Below are 23,467 nucleotides of genomic sequence, written 5' to 3' on the forward strand. Positions count from 1 at the left end.
AGATCTACAGCTGAATGCTGGGAGGCAGCTTTTTGTCAGGCTATTTCTGGCCATTCAAGTGCCACAAATGAGCTGGGGAACCTGGCAGCCACTTGGATACCCGAGGAAGAAAAAAAGAAAATAATTGCCCCTCAAAACTACAGTAAGCCTTTGAGGGCACTGCCAGTTTTTCCAGAGGTGCTTTGACAGGGTTTTATTCCTCTGTGACACATCTCAGCCTGGCTAAATGCAGGGGCCAGTGCCGGTGAGGAGCTGAGCAAGGCAGGGCAGGCTGGGTCTGCAGGCCCCAGCAGCTGGGTGGCTGTAACAGCCTGGTTTCAGCTGGCCGTGGGCACCATGAACCCCTTTGCCGACACACTGCCACCACCACCACGGGCTGGGTGCCACGGGCTGGGTGCCACAGGCTGGCCCCAGCCCATCTGCAGAGCTCACTCTGAACCAAGGTGCTTCGCCCCTGCCCATCTGCAGAGCTCACTCTGAACCAAGGTGCTTCGCCCCTGCCCATCTGCAGAGCTCACTCTGAACCAAGGTGCTTCGCCCCTGCCCATCTGCAGAGCTCACTCTGAACCAAGGTGCTTCTCTCCTGCCCATCTGCAGAGCTCACTCTGAACCAAGGTGCTTCGCCCCTGCCCATCTGCAGAGCTCACTCTGAACCAAGGTGCTTCCCTCCTGCCCATCTGCAGAGCTCACTCTGAACCAAGGTGCTTCCCTCCTGCCCATCTGCAGAGCTCACTCTGAACCAAGGTGCTTCCCTCCTGCCCATCTGCAGAGCTCACTCTGAACCAAGGTGCTTCTCTCCTGCCCATCTGCAGAGCTCACTCTGAACCAAGGTGCTTCGCCCCTGCCCATCTGCAGAGCTCACTCTGAACCAAGGTGCTTCGCCCCTGCCCATCTGCAGAGCTCACTCTGAACCAAGGTGTTCCCTCCTGCCCATCTGCAGAGCTCACTCTGAACCAAGGTGCTTCTCTCCTGCCCATCTGCAGAGCTCACTCTGAACCAAGGTGCTTCGCCCCTGCCCATCTGCAGAGCTCGTTTTGAACCAAGGTGCTTCCCTCCTGCCCATCTGCAGAGCTCACTCTGAACCAAGGTGCTTCCCTCCTGCCCATCTGCAGAGCTCACTCTGAACCAAGGTGCTTCTCTCCTGCCCATCTGCAGAGCTCACTCTGAACCAAGGTGCTTCTCTCCTGCCCATCTGCAGAGCTCACTCTGAGCCAAGGTGCTTCGCTCTCCCCTTACCCCCTTGCCTTCTGTGATGAGTCTGTCCAGAGGGAGGAGTCGCCTTCCTCCCTCATCGTCACCCAAAACTGCAACTGGGGAAGATTCTCCTCGAACTTTCCCTCCAAAAGTTAGTTCATTTTTTTTTCTCATTTTAATAACCTTTTGACAGGTCCCTGCCTTCTTTCCTGACAAACTACCCTGATAAACTCGGGTGCCTTCCTCTTTAGATACAGGCACGCTGATGCCCTATGTTTTCTGGTGCCAGGTGAACATGTACCTACCTCATGACCATGAAATCACAAAAGCAATTAGTGTAGACAGTAAAAAACCAAAAACCAACAACAAAGCACTCCTCCTTGGGTTTGAGCAGGTACTTGCCCCACGGCAGAGTCACCTCCACTGAAGCACACCCCACAGCACACAACCAGACAAGCCTTGGGGCTGCCTATAAGTTTCTTCCATCTACAGTTGACAGTGGAACGAGGCCCACACCAAAGGAAGGAGATTTTCTCTCCATTTTCTCCATTTCAGCTGTGTACCGTTCTAGACAACCTCAGACAACCTTGCAAATAGTTTCAGACCCCCAATGTCACATCTAGTCTTTAATTTTTACTGTTATATGAGTCTCAGAAGATAACCATTCACCAAACATGCAGCATCACTCCCCACTAGAGTTTACCTGCTACAGCCCAGCCTCCTGCCAATGTTCCAGAGACCTTCACTAGCACAGCTTCTCCTAGATGATGTAACAAGGTGGCTTCTAGCTTGGCAAGCTTCTTTTGAAACTGTCAAAAGAGAACTAGAGAAGTTATTACAACCACTTCCTACCTGAAATAAGGTGCACTGTTCCGTTTACTTGAGTATAGTTCTCCCTGAGATACTGCATGCCCTCTGAAACCTGCTCTAGGTGAAAAGAGATTGAAGCAAAAGGAAATACTTGGAGCAGTCCTAACCATTAGGATGAAAGACAGGAGAAGCAGACTGTCCCCTGTCTACTATGAGCATAATTAAGGAGAATTTTGACTCAGATTTGCTCAGGTTTCATTTCCCCTCGTGCAGCAAACTTCATAGCTAAATCTCCTTTGCTTCAGGGATCTTGTAGCAGAGTGGCTGTGACGCTTTCAGTTATATACCAAAAAGGCACTCACTGGCACTGGCATTTCTGGTACTGTAGCCAACGCAGGCATGGACCTCAACAGCACTGCTTAATCAATTTAAGTAGCGAAGACCTAAGTCTTAGAGCTAGGCTTGATACCTCTACCACATTCTCTTGTCCTGCTACTAAGCTTTACTGTCATGTACTGGTCTCATCTTTAGCTTTCCCCCATCCTGAGACTGCAAAACTAATTTTAAAAGTCTGATATTTTGTTGCTGTGTCCTAGGACTTGACTCTAGCCCTCTTTCATCGTCAAAGCAGGAGAAGCAAAAAAGAAAGGAAAGAGTAACTGCTGGAGCAGATGCTAAGCACCTCTGATAAATATCCCCAGGTTCACAAAGAGCATTGTTGTATCTGCAGCTGCATAGAGAGCAGCACAACATGGGCATAGACCAGTTCCTCTAGGCCTCTTTGCCACTTCCAGCCCTTTATATGGGCGAACTTTAGTGCAGGTGTAAGCAGCTATGTTGGCCGGTTCAGTGTTTGCAAAACACTTTGGCATCATCACAAGGACACCTGGGAAGAACTACAAACAGCTTTTCCAGCTTTCTGTCAACACAGAATGGCAAGGGAAAACCCTACATTGCTTTTACTACATGCCTTGTACAGGCATGTTCACACAGCAAACGTGGCAAGAGAGATGGATCACCCTTTGAAACAACTCCCTGTGGCTGAAGCATCACAGCTGGTCAGCAGTGTGTCTTCAAGGGATCCTGCCACCTAAGCTTTACCTTCAGAAATTATTTTAGCTAAGGTCTAGGTCTGGCCCTTTACACCCATGGGCAAGGTGAAATGGGGGAAATAATGCAGAAATCTGAGAACCTTTTAAATTTTAAAAAAAAATCAAGTCCCCTGCAGAAGGGAACTTTTTTTACACAACCAATCAAAACATAGCCAGAAAAAAATAAACCTCTCTCCTGTCAGTGCTTCTAGCATGGAGGTGAAGCCTCCTCTTTTGATCCAATCTCGGCTGCCATCTGCCATTTTTCCTCTTCAAGTCTCTTTTCTGTTCGGAGCCATCTGAGCAACGACCCCCTGGGATAGCACAGCTGGGCAGGGGGAGAAGACACAACAAACTGTGTGCTTCCATACTTTGCTGCTAGTAAGTATTACACCCACCCAAAAGTGCTCTGAGCTACCATCTGCTCCAGCCTGAACAAAAGAAAAAGGAATTACAGCTGATGAAACAGCTACTGAAGGATACAGCTAAACGTGCCTGTGGTGCCTTTCACCTATTTGGCTGTCTGGCTTCTTGTGACAGGTTTATGGCACAAACCCAACCCTGTCTCAGAACTGCTCCAAGAAATACTGGGAGTTAGTCTGTGAAAAGGGAAGAGTAGTTGGACTCTGTCTCAAGTGGGTAGTTGTCCCCTGAAACAGAGATGGGATCTACTCACTTTGCTGTTGAGGAGGAGAGGAGCAGAGAAGGTGGTTGCCTTTATTCCTTCTTGTAGGCAAACAGCAAAATCATCTAAGTACCTGCAGAACTTTCTGAACTTACAGTGAAAGTTTAAAGATTTACAGCTTTCTACCAGAAAGACTCTTCTGAGGCTGCAGCTGCCTGACTCCCAGGAAACACCTGCGTTTGGTACTGACACTGATTGTTCTGCTGCTCACCGCAGAGAAGAGCTGGCTGGCATCCCACAGAGCGAAAGCTGAAATCTTCATGTTGTCAATAAGAAACTGGAGGAAGGAATGGTTTTGCCACACGTGAGGAGTGGTGAAATGGAAGGGAAGATGCCACCTTTGTCTCCGAAGCTGACTTGCAGCCTGCCTGCTCACACTAAGCAGACCAGCACGCAGGCGTTTCCGTTCAGTGGCTGAGTCACTTCAGAAGTCACGGATTTGCTGGTACCTGCCCTTAGCAAACATCCACAGTCTGATGGTGACTACTGGCTGAGGTATCAAACGGTAGATGAGTACCTTCTTCGTACAGTTATGTCATATTAAGACTGCTAGCTAGTTAAAAACGGAGGCTTAACCCCAGATAAGGAGTGATAATGTCAGACAAGGATATTGTTTGTATTAGGCTGCTTCACTCACAGCAACTCACCCCTTCCAGATGGGAATTATTTGCACTTGGATCTGAGCAAAATCCTTAATTAGCATGTTCAGAGTTTCACAGATGAAAAGATCTGTACAATGCAAAAATAGTGGCAATTATTATTCCTATGGTGAGCTTTTACATTACTGTTTAAAACTATGTATAATATGCTAATTATAGGTACTTGCTATTTAGTTTTTTTATCTCTTTATTATTTGAAGTCTTTACAGTTTTGGGGGATTTGGGTTTTTCTTTTGGTTTGGGATTTTTTTTTTTTTTACTTCTTTTGCTTTAGCTCCTCAGTATCTCCATCATGAGCTAGACTCCGGGCTAAGTAATACATATAAAAGGTAGAGAGAGTCCCTGCCCTAGGGCTTTGCAGTTTGATTGCAGTACAAGCGACAGTGATCAGCTGCTGAGACGAAACTAATCAGTGCAATTTGCACTAGCATCACTGGACCAGTGTGCCTGTTGGTAGGTATCTGTGAGGCTAGGTGGCATAGCAAAGAAGCATTTTAACGAGGGGTTTAAGGAGTATGAGGAGCTCACCCTGATAATGCCTGTGGGGAGTGGCTTTCTCAGTGAAAGAGGGAAGGTCTCAGTGCTCCTCTTCAAGTGTTTCATGAGCAGGTCCATTTAAGCACGGGCTACAACCTGCTTGGCTGGTTTAGCAAATTCATTGCTGCTGCAACAGGTTACATTTGCCATGCAGAAGAAACACGCACTACTTGTGAAATGCTGTTTTGTTACTTTTTGTGTAGAAGAAAACAAAAAAAGAAATGATGAGGCATCATTTCCACTGTTCCTCAGCATTTTCAGTCAGAGGATTACGAGATCATTCAAACAGAGGCGCCACAAAGATTTGCATTTACAGCCACAAAAAGGGGCCAAAGTCTGAAGGTTTGTCTCTTACTGCTACTTTTTGTTCTTGCTCCACTCACATAGGTGGGTAGCTGCATACATGATTGTTACAAGTATTATTCTGAGGCCTTTTCCTAGATCACCTTCTCCTATTTCATGGAGCTGATCACAGACTGGGAAACGTTTTTCTACTATCCTTGTGCCTGGACGTGAAGTCAACTGTGCTTCAAATACCTGTTTCGACATTACCCAGACACATATGAGCCTAAGCAGCCAGCAGCCAGCCTGGGCTACTGCCGACTGTGACAGAGCAAGGAGATGGCACAGTGGGAAGATGGTGAGTTCTGGGTAGCTCTGATTAATCAAACTAGAGCCTATGGCTAGACACCTCCACAAGCAAGTGGAATAGCAACAGACCAAGAGAGAAGTCTTTACAGAAGAGAAAGGCTTTTCACACAGAAAGGGGTTTATGCAGTGACTGTTCAAACCCATTCCCACTCACTGTAGTTTTCTGCTCCTTGCACTTATGCAGCATGGAACTATGTCTCAGGTTCTAGAATCACAGAATTGTTTGGTTTGGGAAAAACATCAGTTATTCACTGCTTTGTGTTAAAAAGAACAGGATTAAGGTTACAGAAGGTAGGAGGTAATCGCAGAATCATGGTAATCTTTCAGAGTAAGTCACTACCACTGCATAAAGGAAATGTAATGAAAGACATTAAAGGCTTCACGTTTTCTTGAAAGATCAGTGCATTTGTGGCCATGTTTTCTGTATGAAGAAAGTGGTGAGGCATCACCACTTATTGTTGTTGTTGTTTTCACATTGCATATATCCTAAACTGAAAAGATTAATTCCTCGTGAAGAACATTATATTCTTTCCATAGTACATCCTGTGACTCAGATAAAGAAAATCTGTTGCTGAACCCTTCTGTCTATGCTACCTGCTAAAAATGAGTAACCTTCAGAAGTAGAACAAACGTTCTTAAAGAGGAAAAAGGCTCCTCCTTTCCTAGGAAGGGAAAGTTCAGTAGCAAACTTTAACAGTTTACTCATAAGAAAAAAGACATTGCAAGAGAGATACAAATCATACTAAGGACTGTGGCTTCTTGAAAGTCATGTTGGCATGTCAGACTATTTTGGCAGTACACAAATGCCCTTCTTGTGAAGCTGGTGTAAGGTAAGGAGCTCCCACAACATTTCAAAGCTGCAATTACTCCCCGTATATTAATATTGCTAGATCTCTTTCCCTTTCCCACAGCACACAGCTGACAGCTATCTTCTTGAGGGTGTGTCTTCCTTGCAGGCACACACAGCTATGATGCCATTATCAAAAGCATTTTCAGTTGTAGATTTTAATTGTTTTTAAATAACCCTGTTTATTTTAATGTAACACCATACTCCCAACAAGTTATTAGGCCAAGTGCCCATTTTGTCTACCCGTCTCACCCTGTAGAGCCAGCTCTGGCTTAAAGTCTCTCTTCCCATGTCTCTTGTCAGCTCAGTACCTCTCAATTTCTCATCCTTGTCTGCATCCTCAGCATAGTCTAAATGAATGTAGTTCAATGCTGCAGGAGAATAGGATGTGTAGCAGGTGATTGCTGGTAGAGCAAGCACTCATGATTTTGTTGGTGGCACAAGAACTATAAGCAAAGCTCACCTCCCCTACATCCTACATTAAATTTGTACATTAAACATCCTCCCCTACATCCTACATTAAACATTTTGATTGCCTGGTAATCTTCAGGCATATTTTTCCAGTAGATAGGTCTTCAATGCCAGTGCATGAGAGAAAGACACCCTTTGAGGGGAAAGAGAGCCTTTCAGAAAAGCAAATAAAGACAGACAAAGCAGGAGTGAGAATTCAAGTGCACAGCTGATCAGCCTCCTTGGTGGTAGGTAAAGAGGCTGGGAGGGTGAAGAGCTTGGCAGAAGCCTAGGCTAGTCAGTACAGAACATCAAAGTGCATCATTTCCCTTGATGCAGGTCAGCATAAAGCCTTGCCACCTGGCCCCAAACTACTGACAAAGAACGGTTGAGCCATGTTTTAATATGGACTTAACTAGGGTTAAATCATAAAACTGCATTTCTTGCTGGAATGAGTGCTGGTGGTCACTGGATGAACAGAACAGACTTATTTCTCCCTGAGGAAAACTCCCAGCACTTTTCTACACACTGAGTATAATCCTTAAGACTGGCATACCTCCTGGGAGAGCAATTGTCAAGTTCTTGACAGATTTGAGTAGTGCTTCACCTCTTTAGGGAATGTGCTTGCAGAGAAAGACAGGTCCAGTGAACCTACCTAGCAGAGACTATTCTTTGGAAGAAAATAAAATGATGTGTTGCAGTGGTAAGGAAAGGTGTTGTAGACATGTAATATAAAATATGGTGCAGCCTGCAAAAATAGCTCTGAGTCCTTGAAATAACTCGGAGGAGCAGGCTGTACTGCAGGCTGTACTGCCAGTAATTCATACACCCATCACATTTGTTAGCAGGCAGATGACAGACCCTGAATCTACAAATCTACACAGCCTTTCATCAGTCATCATGCTCCAGGTGTGGACAGGTTACGTGTGTGTGACAAGGAACTATGATGGGGGGAGGGTGGGATCAAATGAAATGCAGAGATGCTTTAAAACATAAATCTCCCTTCACATTTTCAGAGAGACACAGGATTTCAATTTTTTAGGCAGGTGGATGCCTCTTGCTCAAGTATAGCTTTCTGAGAGCTCAACAATCTGTTCCAAAAAATGGTTGCTTAGGCTTCCTGCATGAAGGTGGGTGTCTGAAATGAGACAGATGAAACATCATCTGGAGATGCCTGCATGCAACTGTTGTTCCCCTATCATGGAAGGAGTACGGGCCCTGGGCTGAGAGGAAGTGTGATGGTTTGGGTGTACCCTGCCCCCCCACACTTTAGAAGGTACCCAGTTAGACTCAGCCAGCTCTGGGAATATAAATGAAGCTATTTATTTACAGCTGGCACAATATACAAGCAGATATTTACAGTATATACAGTTATAGACAGAAATATACAAGGTAAAAGTAATACAGAAACACAACTCCCCTCCCAGAAACCTGAGTCCCCAGGAGGGGCTCTCAACCACCCCTGCACCTTCCCCCTGCCCCTCTCAACCTTAGCCCAGTTCTAAGGAAGAATAGAGGTTCAGCCAAGAGGTTAAGAAGCAAAGGTGAGTGGAAGGTGAGGTTAGGGAGATGCAGCTCAGTCAGAAGCCCAAGGCAGGGTGTGACAAAATGGCAGGAGTGTTATCTAATGTTTTCCTTTCTTGTTCAGCAAGACTCTGAGGGAAGTAGACACGACCACTGTTTTCCTTTCACAGCCTGTGATCTAGTTCTTTTTCACCAAAACATTCTACCCTGCTTCAAACTAGCACAGGATGCAGCTAGCATTTAGATGGTCATAGCCGGACAGGGGATCCCACAATTAATCATTGTGGTGTGTGCAGTGCTCAGTGTGTGCAGGGTGCAGGGCACCATGCCCCAGCTGTGTTTCTTTAAGGCAAATAGTCCTATGACTGCCAGAAATTAATCAAGCGCGAGCACTTCCCACTCCAGGAGAAGGATTTGGTGGGAACTGGGTATTACTCCTCCAAAGAGAGACTGGCACCAGCTAATCCCCCTGTGAGGTGGCAGCTCCCAGCTATCACTGAGTTTGAGAAACACATATTTTAATACACACACTTTGAGGGGCTGACCTACGCACTGGCAACTCCAGCTCTGGGAGGTAAACAAAAGGCAGGATTCTTCAGGCAGCACAGGGCAAGCCTTCATGTGTGGAAAAACCATGAGAGAGACACCACGTGAAAAAGACTCATGGGAACAGTTCTCTCCTTCAGCTCACTGCTGTCAGCCTGGGCTTTTCTGTTCTCCCAGTGCTAGCCGATGTGGAATGAATCACTACAGCAGCCTGATGAAGCGGCAGGCCGTGAACACATTTCCTTCTGTTATCTAATGGTGATACACTGAGGATGTGGTTAATTAGGGAATCATCCTCACCCTGGCAGGCTCTCAAAAATGGGTTTTGAGATTTGCTGACTGCAGGGGTGAAGCTGCTGAGTCGATAGGCACAGAAGCATTTAAACTTACATACTCCCCTGCAGGTCACCTGTTAAGCAGCAGTAGCCACAAACATGTAAAAAATGCATAAGACTAAGGAAAAAAGAAACCCTACCTCTCTCTCTCTTTTGGTTTTTTTCCCCCTTTATCAGAGTTTAGAGACTCGGTGCTAAGACCATAATGAAGCCACAGAGAGTCATATAAAAAAGATATAGATGGAGGCTGAAAGTAATTTGCTGCCAAGAGTGGCAACAAACCCACACGCCATCTGAGTGAAAGCCATTTTGGTAAGCATATGCAGCTGTGGCTTGTCCTCACTGGGAACAGTCTCCTTCTCTCTGGCTCTGGGATTGTATTTTCTCCCTGCTCATCTTTGCAGGAAGGGGATTTTTGTGTGCTTGTCTTGCCTTTTCCAGTGCATTTGGAGCTCTAGATCACAAAGGAATTTGTAGAGGGGAAAAAAAGGAATACAATTTGAAGAAATCACTAAACCTAATCATTGTAGATATGGCTGATAGCTCTGGCCAGAAAAATACCTTGGTTTCAATTGTTTATAACTTTGAACAGATGGTCTAAAATTTTCCATTCTCTGACTTCAGTTTGATTTAATCAGGAGCTTTGGGCAGGGGCAAGGGTGTTTCTTTTCATGTCAGCTGTGGAAGATCAGGCACTACAGATTAACATCGAGGGACAAAGGGTTATTTTTCAGATTAAAAAACATAGAAGGGTTGCAATGTCACCATCCTTGAGAGAAAGGCATTTCAGTTTGGCATGAAAAGTGCTTTCACCTCTTTCCCGGTTATAAATGTCTGAAAAAATGTATGTAGCATATATGCTCAGCAAAGACATGATAGCAGTGATGATGGTTTGGGTGTTCCCCGCCCCCCCATGCTTTGGAAATCACCCAGACTAGACTCAGTTGGCTCTGGAAATATGAATGAAGCTTATATTTACAGCTGGCACAATATACAAGCAGATATTTACAGTATATACAGTTATAGACAGAAATAGACAAGGTAAAAGGTAATACAGAAACACAACTCCCCTCCCAGGAACCTGAGTCCCCAGGAGGGGCTCTCAACTGCCCCTTCAACCTCCCCCTACCTCTCTCAACCTTACCCCAGTCCCAAAGAAGAATGGAGGTTCAGCCAGGGGGTTAGGAAGCAGCCCAACAAGAGTGGTTATCTAATGTCTTTATTTCTTGTTCCTATACGTCTCAGCAAGCCTATGAGTGAAGCAGACGTCACCATTGTTTTCCTTTCACAGCCTGTAATCTAGTTCTTCTCACCAAAACATTCTAGCCTGCTTCAAACTAGCACAGCAACCTTTACCTTTAATTTCTGGAAACATGTTCCAGCTTATGGCTGAGCAGACCCTTCTCTGTAATCGCAGTTCCTTCAAGTATCTTGACCATTTGCACACAGGCAGAGGAACTGAGACTAAGAAGCCTTTCTCTTCTGTGTTTCCAGTTCCAGAAAGAATTCGAGATAGAGCCCTTCCCCTCAGGCTTACCTTGGGTTAGTGGGTTTGATCTGAGAAAGTGTCAAGCAATTCCATCTCAAGTTGGACATCCAAAATAATTAACACGCACAACATGCACCCTTCTAACAGAAATCTTAGTTCCTGTGGAGATAATGCCACCTGCACGGACAGCATAAACCATCGGGTGCCTGTTAATATAAACTGCATAGAAAGCCCTCTGAACAAATAATTTTACCCTCTGGGCAAGACTTGAGGGATGTTCAGCAAACAGGGCTTGAGACCTACAAGGATGAAACCAAGTTATTGCATGGCTGACAGTGAGTGTTGTCCATGCAGAGACTGTCTGCCATCAACTTGCACTGAAAAGGTGTCCTGCAGTAAAAAGTCTTACATATAAGACTCATTTGCCATCCATCTCTGATTACATTTGCCTCCTTTACCAAAGTATCCTTGTCAAAGACAGACAAATATGATCCTAGGCTTGGTACTCTGTGCAGCTAGACTGGTACATTTGCCAGGATAAATAAACATCCAAGGGAACTCAAATGGTTTCTAGCCTGGTATCCAAAGTATTGGGCTGGGTAAAACTTTCAAGTGAAACAAAGTACAGCTTTGGCAGTTTGGGCCTATCAACCTCATTTACAACATTTGCTCTGGTATGATCCCTTACCTGTTTCTGCCTTCTCTGCAGTCACATCCCAGTGATGACCCTTGATGGGTGATGGTAAAAAGAGATCCAGATATCTCTTTCACAGATAAAACTCACCCTGTGACACACCCCTGTCTAACCACAGTGGCGAACCTCTGCACTCCACTGCACCAAGGAACCAGCCTAAATTTATGAGCGATGAGATGTGATGTGAGCACTGCCCCAACAAAACAAAACAAACTCATCAAAGAAATATGCCAGCTGTGTTACAGTAATTGTGCTGTGGTGGTTGGAATGCAGCATAAAGATCTATCTAAAGGCTACCAGGGATTCACCTTGTACAATAAAGTTGTCAACACATATGTGGTTGAAATAAGAGTCAAGGCATTGTCTCCTTTACCTCCACAAGAAATGTTGCCCCACTGTATTGTATTTTGAGGGCACATAATACATTTTTGTTAAGACATAGTTGTGCCTCAGTCTTTTTATTATCCAAGCAATGAGAAACCTTTCTGGTTTGTCAATGAACTCAAAATTCCAGCGATAAGAAGAGGACTTCAGGATCGGCAAAAATGTGCCTCTTTGCCATGGCCAGGGGAGAACAGGTCTGCCCCCTGGGTAAACTGGTATTGCATTTTACCTGCATTTTCATTCTCTGTGTGGCCCAGTAGTTCATGTAGGTGTGTGCCAGCCTGCTTGGTCAGGGAAGCATGGAGACTCGTCAGGAATATGGGCTTCATCTGAAGCTCAGGGGAAAAGTTGCCCTTTTACCACTGTTGTCAACAGTGCCTGCACAGAAACAAATAGGAGAAAGTGGTCTCATTTACCTCCTGGCACTGCAGCTTCCTAACTCCTTCCATCAGTGACAGAATGTTTGCTTCTCTTTTGTATGCAGTTGCAAAGACTGGAGCATTTTTATCGTGTCTTTGTTATTCTGAAGCTGCCCATGGTATTTGTGGCAGTGAACTGGAATAATTGCAGAGATGCACAGAGGAACCAGCTCCCTGGCCAAAAGCCAAGCAACTTGCATCCTCTCCAGTTACTGGATTGCAAGTATCAGGGAAATTATGTACTTCCCAGGAGCTGCTGAGGTCAACAGCTGAAACCTGTTGCTTGTTAGGTTGTTTTAATATTTCCCTCCAGGCCACAGAGAAAAATTTGGCAGATAGACTGAAGGGCATTTTAAGAGAACAGCACTTTGGGTATCAAAAGCTCAGGTCCACAGGTGGAAGAGGCTTTGGGTGCTGCGAGGCAGCAAGGGGAAAGAGCAGGAAGGCATGGACTGTGGTGCAGGCATTCACAGTATCACAGTATCACAGTATCATCAGGGTTGGAAGAGACCTCACAGATCATCAAGTCCAACCCTTTACCACAGAGCTCAAGGCCAGACCATGGCACCAAGTGCCACGTCCAATCTTGCCTTGAAGTGCCCCAGGGACGGCGACTCCACCACCTCCCCAGGCAGCCCATTCCAGTGTCCAACGAGTCTCTCAGTGAAGAACTTTCTCCTCACCTCCAGCCTAAATCTCCCCTGGCGCAGCCTGAGGCTGTGTCCTCTCGTTCTGGTGCTGGCCACCTGAGAGAAGAGAGCAACCTCCTCCTGGCCACAACCACCCCTCAGGTAGTTGTAGACAGCAATAAGGTCACCCCTGAGCCTCCTCTTCTCCATTCCTGCCAGAACAGGAGCAAAGACTGTATCACCAAGGCAGGAACTGTTCTGCATCAAAGCCAAAAAAAGAAGAAGGGATCATTTTCTAATTTTTTTCTACACATTGGCAAAATCTCTCAGGAAATTGTTGCGGAGGGCAGTAATAATTCGTGGCCGAGTCGAGAATTTATCAAAAATAGATATTTTTTATTTTTACAAAACCCGCCCCCACAACTATATATACAAAGATTAATTTCGTTTGATAAACAGGTTCAGTTGCATGAGAATTCTACGAGGATACCATTAATAATCTGACTATATATATTTGGAAGTCAGTTTTTGGAAAAGGAGTCTGCTATTAATTAATAGCGGTTTCTTACTAAATTAAGCTAAGCCAAATAACTCACTCAGGCTGGCTCGTGCGGTCGGTCTTCCTCCTCCAGCGGCTACAGGAGTCGTTAAGGGTCGTTAAGGGTCGTTAGGCAGACAAAGGTGTGTGCCTAACACCAAAGCAAGTCCTTTATCTCTCTGCAGTCCAGGCACAGGAGAGTGAGCGAACTCGTCCAGGCACACGCAAAATCCAAAGCGGGAACCCCAAAGGCGGGAAGACCCCCAATATTTATACCCTTCGCTAGACAAAGGGCAGAGTTACCACACTTTAGGCGCGAAAGCGCACGGCCAATCCCAGCCTGGCTCCAGCGCGGGAACTCACAGGGCAGTCCCCGCCCCACTTCGCGGCTGCAGGGCAAGCGAGGGGGGGGGGAAAACCAGGCGGCTTTTCCCCTTCCCCCCCGAAGTCCGGGCAGGAGAGGAATTTAGGGGTACAGGACTCCAGGACAGAAATCCTTGAAGGTTTCATCCTCAAACGCATGAAATATGATCACTGGTGGTTTTCATGGGATTTCCAGCACTGACAGGGAAACGACACCAAAAAGTTTTTGGGTTTTGTTTTTGGGTTTTGTAGGGGTTTTTTTGAAAGTCAGTGTTACTAAATCAGTATTTAATCTCAAGGCAGGAGTGATTCGAATGCAAACACTGTCTCCTCAACTAATCCTGCTAAGAAATCTTTTCTTAGTATGAGATTAAAATGTACATTAAATCCTCTCCTGTTTAAAGCACGGCCGTTTTAGGAGTTGTTACTGCACAGACTCCATCCAAGCAGCACTTAAAATAAGGCAGAACCTTTATTATGTATCGGTTAGCTGAATTGAATATTAACGTGAAAGGACACTCAAAGGTCACAAAGCAGCCAGTGCTGCTTCCGGTCACAGGAGGACACTTTGCATCTGCAGAACCTGAAGTTCTCTTTCCTCTTTCTTGAGCAAGACCATCTGTGGGCACACCAAGGCCTGGAAAGTCACCATTAAAATCAGATGGCAGCTTGGTTCTTGTTCTCACTGCAAATCACATCAAGCCCTGATGTCTCACTTTTCTTGTCAATAGCACTAGAGAGTGGTAGGACAAACCACGTGGGTTCATCAATTGCCAGTAAAGGAAAAAAAAACTGTAATCAGCCTAAACTCTGGCAAAACACAAGCCCTAGGAGTGTCCTCAGAGAGTTTCAATTTGAGTCAAAATTACTCCTTAAAATCAGAGTCCATGCTGGGATTTGTTTCACTTAATGCTGTGTATGTCTGGAAAGAAGTGGGAATTTTCAGACAACAGCTTGCTATGAGACAAAAAAAAAAACAGTTTGAAAGAAGACTTGTTTTAAAACATGCCAGTGGCAATAAATGCATTCACACTTGTTCCAGTAAATTTAGCATCTTCTTTTTTTTTTTTATGCTGAACTCATATGGTCTCTATTTTGAAAACAAAACAAAAACCGCTTTGATAAACTAGTTTTCAATGGTAATGTGGATGATTTTTTAACCAAGACCTACCCTCTCCCCACCCCTCCTCTCACCCTTCTCTCCCCCTCCCCTCCCCTCCTCTCCTCTCCTCTCCTCTCCTCTCCTCTCCTCTCCTCTCCTCTCCTCTCCTCTCCTCTCCTCTCCTCTCCTCTCCTCTCCTCTCCTCTCCTCTCCTCTCCTCTCCTCTCCTCTCCTCTCCTCTCCTCTCCTCTCCTCTCCTCTCCTCTCCTCTCCTCTCCTCTCCTCTCCTCTCCTCTCCTCTCCTCTCCTCTCCTCTCCTCTCCTCTCCTCTCCTCTCCTCTCCTCTCCTCTCCTCTCCTCTCCTCTCCTCTCCTCTCCTGTGTTTCTACCACTCACTGGAGTGGAATGTGAATGCCTTCTAACCATGCATTAAATGATGCCTCTAGGAGCTGTCATACCTGGTTTGCTCTCCTCCCTTATCATCTCCCCAGGGCAAGATGGGCATCTGCAATGTTTTGGTAGAGGCTTTTTTCAGACACACATGCTGCTCTACGTTTGCATGAGTTCAGACAGATTGAAGAAGTACACTTGATACTCGGAGTGGATGACAATACATGTGTGTCGTTCCAAATGTCATCTTTGTTGTTTGCTCTACTTATTTCAACATTTGTTTTTCATATTTATTTTTCTGTGTGTATGGTTTTAACTCCCCTGACCCTAACACAAGCTGCTTCTTACTTTTCCTGGGGCTTGTATGAACTACTTTTATTACAATATATTTAAAAATTGCTTGTCCTCTGCAGTGCCTCTTGCAATTGTGAGAGTTTTCTTTCGTGATGCAAGTTACTTTTTAACATCATCATTTCTCCAACCTGGCTTGTGCTATTAACTGCCAACAGTTTCACCAGCACAACCTAGAGGAACGGGGTGAGCAGCTGGGTTGGGGGATGAAGTGGGAAATTTTTCAGCTGCTATCATTGCCAAAGCAAACATATTGTGTACCTAAACCATCAGCACATAGTGACTGGGCTTAAAAAATAAAAATAAAAAAAAAAACAAACAAACAAACAAAAAAAAAACAGAAAAACAAAACCAAACCAACCAAACCTAAAAAAGGAAGAAAGAAGTCTCCCACGATACAGAAGATTTGTCATACACAGCAGAGCATGCAGTAGAGAACAACTACCCTGAGACCAGTCCTGTGGTGAGTTTTCTGCACAACATAAGCTTCTGTGTCAGCAGAACGTTTGCTACACTGGGCAAGAAGCATGTTTGGTGTGAGGTGACATGAAAGGGGAACATTCCCCGTGTTGTTCCCCATCTCTAAGCTCAGAGTCCAGGCTCCTGCTCTCCAGATCTGGAAGGAGACAGAAGGAAAAAACTCCCATTCTCAGTGAACAGCGTGATGTCCGATTTCTTCTCGCATGAACTCTTTCCAAAATCTCACAGACATATTATCGGGAAAAAAAAACGTCCTGGGAACACTGGCGCGGTGATGGGCAGTGTTAAACTGTCTCAGCCAGACTAGGACAGCCAGTCCATGCACTCACAGTACAGCTGCTCCAGCACAGACAACTTGTTACGTGGTATTTTTCCTTCAGATGGGCTGTGCTGATACAAGCACTTTAAAAGAAGTGTGGTTTCACCCATGCTTGCAGGCTGCACTGCTTTGACTTAAACTTGTGTAATTCCACTGATGCAAACGCTGTGTGCAGGCAAGCCCCGAGATCCTCAAATCCCAGTGACTTGTTTTTGAGTCACAGTCATGCTGAGCAAAGGCAAGACCGTGCTTGTTCAATCAGCAGATGAAAGCCGTCATGCTGCAAGTACCATTACGGAAGGACTAGCGGAATGTGGTACTTGTAGTAATTAGTTACCCCACCAGCATATACATAAAAAAGGCAAATTGCTGACAAAAACCTTTTGTATTTTCATTGGAAACAAAAGCAAAGATGATGGGTGTTTTCAAAACAAGGAGGAGGTATGGCAGCTTTTGTTTGACCTATGACACATCCCTCGGGATGAACCTTTTTTCACTCTCGGGAGGATTATGATAAAACTCCCGCACTGGCTGTTTTATTAGGACTTAGCCAAACATCTGCTGGATATCAAACTTCAATGTGTAGAGATTAAACCAGTTCTGGGAAAAGTATCAGCACTCCCCTGCAAAGCATTAACATGGAGGCATTTTTTTACGAGCTTGGCTAAAAAAGCACAAAACGTTGAATAAATCCTTGTATTTTAGGGAAGGGGCACGCGCCTTATTTTTGTCTGAAAACTGTTTTACGACCGAATCTGAAGGCCAACAAATGCTCTTGGTATGCAGCGCACGACCAGGGCTAGCTGCTGCTGAGGGCGAGCACTCAGCAGCCGGCGGGCACGGGGGGCACTGCGTCCCGTCCATGTGGTTTTAGCCCAGTGCTGAGTGTGCGCTACCTCGGGCTGGCTGCTCAGGCAGGCAGCCCTGTCCTCTGCGGCTTGAGACCATTCCCTGGAGCACGGTCCGCTGCACAGCCCGCTCCTCTCTCCCGCTGGCAAACTGGATTTCAGCTTCCAGCCCTGAGCGTGGCAGTATTTTCTCCTTTGTTTTTCCTGCACAAATATTTCCTAAACTAGTATCCTGCGCCGAGATCGGAGGAGGGCAGCGAGCACGGCTGTGGGAGGTGTGCTCGGGTTGGGGAGCTCCTCTGTCTCCTAAAGGAGCTCCAGGAAGAGGTGAGTAGGTTGCAGACTGTCAGAGTGTGTGAGGAAGAGACAGACTATGGGCGTCGTACCCTGACCTCCCCTTCGGGCAGACAGAGCTCCCAACGTGGAGCTCCCTGACCTCGCTGCCTGCCCGGTCGTTGTAACTTAGAAGATGTGGGACAGTGGCACAAGTCCCTGCCCGACCCAGCAGGCACGGGCAGCGTGTTCCCGCTGTAACCACCCCGCCCCCCCCAAGTCCCCTTGCATAACAGCTCTAGTGCTCTTCTACAGTGACAAAAGCAGGGGCTCACCCAGCCTACAGGTGTCCTCACAGCCCAGACACTACACCCCGCATTAAAACCACTCCCCCAACGGAACACAGAGGAGTCATGGTCACAGCTGACTCACTCTGGAAGGGAGCGGAAGGGCCAGTGTGCTGACCAGCGAAGTCTACTGCCTCCCTGGGGGCCCAGGTCAAGGAGACAGAAAGGAGGCTTTCTACTGTAGTACAACTCCCTGATTACTAACCAGTGCTGATCTTTCAGGTGGGAAGTGATGAGGTAAGACATGAGAACCCCAAAGGCAATGAAGAGGGATATCAGGGACTTGGGGTGGGTGGTGAAGGGATCAGCAGCACAAGCAATGTCCTCTCTTATACCTGCAGTTGCAGGGAACGACGAGGGAAGAATGAGGAAGAGCCATCAGATCCATGCCTGGCTCCGAGGCTGGTGCAGCAGGCAGGACTTTGGGTTCTTTAATCATGGGTCACTTTATGCATCACCAGATATGCTGGTGACAGATAGGGCACACCTGTCTCAAGGCAGGAGAAGGACCCTGGGACAGGAGTTAGCAGGGCTTACAGAAAGAACTTTGAACTAAATAGAAGCAGGAATCCATTCAGTTGCAGAGATGCAAGGATCACTGATAGGTTAATAACCGTGGAGTGCCTGCAAGTGGACAGGTAAAAATTAGGTCTCCTCCCTGCAAAAATATATCAGGATCAACTGAGGTACACCAACGCCTGCAGCATGAGCATCAAGCAGGAGGAGGTGAAATGTGTTGTGCACCAGGAAAACTATGTTATAGTTGTCATCACAGAAACGTGATGGGACACCTCACATTACTGAAACGCTGCCATGGATGGCTGCAGCCTCTTCAGACAGCACAGGCAAGGAAGGAGAGGCTGTGGAGTGGCCTTGTATGTTAAGGAGTGTTAGTATTGTCTTAAGCAATATGATAATGATGAGTGCTTATGGGTTAAAATAAAGGGGAAAGTCCAGCAAGGCAAATATTGGGCTGGGAGCCTGCTAGAGGCCTCCCAGTAAGAATGGGGAGACAGATTAATTGTTCTGTAAGCAACTGGGAGAAATCTCATGATTGCCTGCCCTTGTTCTCTTGGGAGATTTTTCGTTTTCCAGATGCCTACAGAGCAGAGAGGAAACAGTCTAGGGGGTTCCTGGAGTATGTGGAGGATAATGTCCTGGCACAGCTGGTGAGTTAACCAACTAGGGAAGGTGCCCCAGTGGACTTGCTGTTTGTCAGCAGAGAAGGACTAGTGGATGATGTGATGGTGGGAGGACACCTGGGTCATAGTGATCATGAAAAGACAGAGTTCTTGGAAAAGAAGGGGGGGTCAACAGGACTGACACATTCCAGAGGTCAGGCTCTGGCTCTTTGGAGGCAGTCCTGAAGAGCAAAGGAGCCCAGGAAGGATGAAAAGTCTTCAAGAAGGAAATCCTGAAGTTGTGAAACCAGGCCACCCTCGTGTGTCAGAACACGAGCTGATGTGGAACAGAACAGGCCTTGCTAAACAGAACTTTGGTTGAACCTGAAGGAAAAGAGGAAAGTCTGTGGGTTTTGGAAGAAGGGGCAGGTGACATGGGAGGACTACAAGGATGCAGAAAGGTCATGCAGGGAGAAAATTAGAAGGGCTAAAGCCCAACGAGAACTTAATTTGGTCAAGTCTGTGAGAGATGATAAAAAATGTTTCTATAAATATATCAACAACAAAAAGGACCAAGGAGAGCCTCCACCCTTGGCTGGGTGAAGGAGGAACCATAGTGACAAAGGATGAGGATAAGGCTGAGGTTCTTAATGCCTTCTTTGCCTCAGTCTGTAAAAGTAAGGTCAGATGTTCCCTGGATACCCAAACCATGTTCCAGAAGACAGAGTTGGGGAGCGTAATGAAGCTCCCATGATCCAAGAGGAAGTGGTGAGGGACATCCTCTGCCACGTAGACACACACAGGCCTATGTGGCCGGATGGGATCCACCCAAGGGTGCTGAGGCAGCAGGTGGAGGTGATCTCCAAGCTCTTTTTCGTCACCTGTCAGCAGCCCTGGATGACAGGAGAAGTTTCATTTCAGTGGAAGTTGGTCAATGTGATGCCCTTTTATAAGAAAGACCATAGGGAGGATCCAGGAAACTACACACCTGTCAGTATGATTTATGACCTCGATGCTGGGGAGGATCATGAAGCAGATCACGTTGGGGGCCACCATGTGGCACATTCAGGACAACCAGAGGATCAGGACTAGTCAGCATGGTTCTATCAGAGGCAGGTCCTACCTAGCAAATCTGATCTCCTTCTATGGAGATGGTGGGTGAAGGCTGCACCCAAAGAGTGACTGTCAATGGGTCCATGTCCAAGCGGAGGCCAGTGATAAGCGGAGTGTCTCAGGGACCAGTCCTGGGACCAGTCTTATTCAACATCTTTGTGGGTGACATGAACAGTGGCACTGAGTGCACCCTCAGCAAGTTTGCTGATGACACCAAGCTGTGTAGTGCAGCAGACATACTGGAGGACAAGGATGCCATCCAGAAGGACCTGGACAGGCTGGAGAGCTGGGCACAAGCCATCCTCAGGAGGTTCAACAAGACCATGTGCAAGGTCCTGCATTTGGGTCGAGGCAATCTCAAGCACAAATCCAGGCTGGGCAGTGACTGGCTGGAGAGCAGCCCTGGGTAGAGAGACTTGGGGATGTTGGTGGATGAGAAGCTCAACATGGGCCAACAATGTGCTCAGGTGGCCAAGAAGGACAATAGCATCCTGGCCGGTATCAGGAATAGTGTGGCCAGCAGGAGCAGGGAAGTGATCGTGCTCCTGTAGTCAGCACTGATGAGGCCACATCTTGAATACTGTGTTCACTTTTGTGCCACTCGCTCACTCCAGGAAGGATACTGAGGTGCTGGAGTGTGTGTAGAGAAGGGCAGCAAAGCTGAACACAAGTCCTGTAAGGAGCGGCTGAGGGAACTGGGGCTGTTCAGCCTGTAGGAGAAGAGGCTGAGGGGAGACCTCACTGCTCTTTGTCACTACCTGAAAGGAGATCGCAGCAAGGCAGGGGTTGGCCTCTTCTGCAAAGTAACAAGTGATAAGAGGAAATAGACTCTAGTTGCACCAGGGGATATGTAGGATTGGATATTAGGAAGAAATTCTTCACCAAAAGGGTCTTTGAGCATTGGATCAGGCTGTCCAGGGAAGTGGTGAAGTCACCACCCCTGGAGGCATTTAAAAGACATGGTCAAACAGTTGTGCACAGAGACATGTTAGGTTGAGTGGACTTGATGATCTTAAGATCTTTTTTCAATCAGGCAATTCTATGATTCTGTGAAAGGCATCTCAGACTCAATTGTCTGATTTGGTACTGAGAGGTGTGCACTCACCAGGACACATTTTAGGGGCAGGGGAGGGAATGAAACCACCACAAGTAAGCAAAATGATGGCACATAACACTCCATCAGGACAAGGACTTCTGGCAAACAGGAAGATCAGTGTTGTGACCAAACACACATCCCTCTTACAGCTAACTACACTACCCATGGAGAGTCTCAGATGGGATGAACCCTTTGTTGTAGCCTATACCTGTGCCCAGAGCATTGTGTGTGCATGCAGCAGGTCTGCTTTGCATGGATAATCCTCTATAGCCTGCAGACTGCAGTCGGTGAGACTGGCTTTCTGCAGAACTGCATGCCAGTTTCCAAATGACACACCCTGGAAAGACTGTCTGTCATGTCTCCACAAGTTTTAGAGTTGTTTTCTGCATGGTCACAGCTTTCTGAGTCCCTGAATTCCCAGAGGCACGCAGGGCTGTACAGAGTCACCAGCACAAATCATGTACTCATTTTCTCCAGCTATTTTAAAAGTAAATGAACTCCAACATTACCTTCAGTGAAACTGTGTGTTTGAAGACTGTAAGCACCATGTAGTCAATGCAGCTGGTGCAAATATTAGATTGTCAAGATGCTGTAATTCTAATGAACTTGCCATTATCCACTCTGGCTGTAAGGAGTTATAAATCAAAGGTGAGTCACTGGAGGGAAAGGCAATAATGGCAAGGCAAGGTGGAGCTCAGCTAACACAACAAGCCTGTTGCAAAATAGTAGGGATGCTACGAGATGGAAAATAGCCTGGTGAATGCCCAGCCAGTGAGAACCCAACTCTGGAGCTCAGACAAAAGGTGAGCAGAACCTGAAATGTGCTGCCTTCCCAAGAAATCAAGTAGAGGGAGGGGTGTGTGTGTGTGTGTGTGTGTGCAAAAGGAATCGTTGACACCACCTGCTTTTCTCCCTGAAACACCATTTTAAAGGGTGACTCTTATCACTCAAGAGTGAGTGTCTTGCAAAACCTTAATGAGAGACTGAAGTTGATGGCAAAATGTATGTGTGGACTTCTTTCCATGAATGCCCTCTTCTGCACTCCACACACCTTCAGATGAATAAACAATGTTCTATTCCAATGAATCTGTATTTGGACCATTTTGGCTGGTGAGCATCTGCCCTCATTTCTTACACATTTGAGCTGGGTCTTGGCTGGATGTGTATCTGTCCTTTGCAGTTGAGAGAAGGAGGGCAGAGTTTTAGGGAGGAGGTAGCCCTCCCCCATCCCCGAGGCTTGCCCCAAGAGCACCTGAGCCATCTGCTGGTGGGTACCACCAATCTCCACTGACTGATGGAGGAACCTGGACAATAGCCTCAAGCCAGACAGTTAAAACTAAGCAATACATCATTTGCTCTCAGTATGAGCCAGACTTTCTGAAGACTGCTGGGTGCCTAGAAGAGCTGGGCCTGCTGAATTAACATCTCTGGCAATGGAAAGTGGGGAGGAGAGGCAGGAAAATGCTCCAAAGACACAAATCTACCCTATGGAGACCCTCAAAGAGAGGCACCTCCAAAGAATGGTGCTGTCTCTGTACACACCTTCTTCTAGGGCATCTGCTGGTGTTAGGAGAAATAAGTGACCATTTGGAAATACACATTAAGCCATAATTCAGTAAATATGGGGTTTTCCTACCAGAGTATTTAACAGTGGCTTTGCATACACAGATAAATGCTGCTTGAAGCCTGTGTAAGCTTGGTGTTTCCTCCAAGTGAAGTGATCAAATTCATGCTTGTTATCATTGTTTAAATGTCTATGCCACCATAATCAAATATGTTAAATGATTCATGCTGACTTAGATTGATGAATTAAGAAAGCACCATAGTTTCCAAACACGGATCAGACAGGAGTTTAAAATATATTGCAGTGTGAGGTGGGGGGAATTGTACAGTAGAATGATAAAAACAAGTTAATATAAAACCAGTGCAGGATTTATGATTCTTAAAAGATTCTCAAAACTCTTCCTTGACAGGCCTGAAACACAAGCCCTGTGAAGAGAGGCTGAGGGAGCTGGAGAAGAGGAGGCTCAGGGGGGACCTCATTGCTGTCTACAACTACCTGAAGGGAGGTTGTAGCCAGGTGGGGGTTGGTCTCTTCTCCCAAGCAACCAGCAATAGAACAAGGGGACACAGTCTCAAGTTCTGCCAGGGAAAGTATAGGCTGGATGTTAGGAGGAAGTTC

The 23,467-nt window shown here is 46.4% G+C and overlaps 1 protein-coding gene and 1 long non-coding RNA gene across 2 annotated transcripts in view; one reads left to right on the forward strand and one right to left on the reverse strand.

Moving 5' to 3' along the window:
• LOC135175489 (septin-10-like) overlaps positions 1-23,467 on the reverse strand; it is a 111,962-nt gene that overhangs the window by 60,931 nt on the left and 27,564 nt on the right. The window lies entirely within an intron of this gene.
• On the forward strand, positions 3,372-6,022 carry LOC135175491 (uncharacterized). Its single transcript, XR_010302374.1, has 2 exons — positions 3,372-5,318; positions 5,418-6,022. It is a non-coding gene; the product is annotated as an uncharacterized LOC135175491 (long non-coding RNA).

Source organism: Pogoniulus pusillus, chromosome 5 (genome assembly GCF_015220805.1).
Source record: "Pogoniulus pusillus isolate bPogPus1 chromosome 5, bPogPus1.pri, whole genome shotgun sequence".
Taxonomy (NCBI): Eukaryota; Metazoa; Chordata; class Aves; order Piciformes; family Lybiidae; genus Pogoniulus; species Pogoniulus pusillus.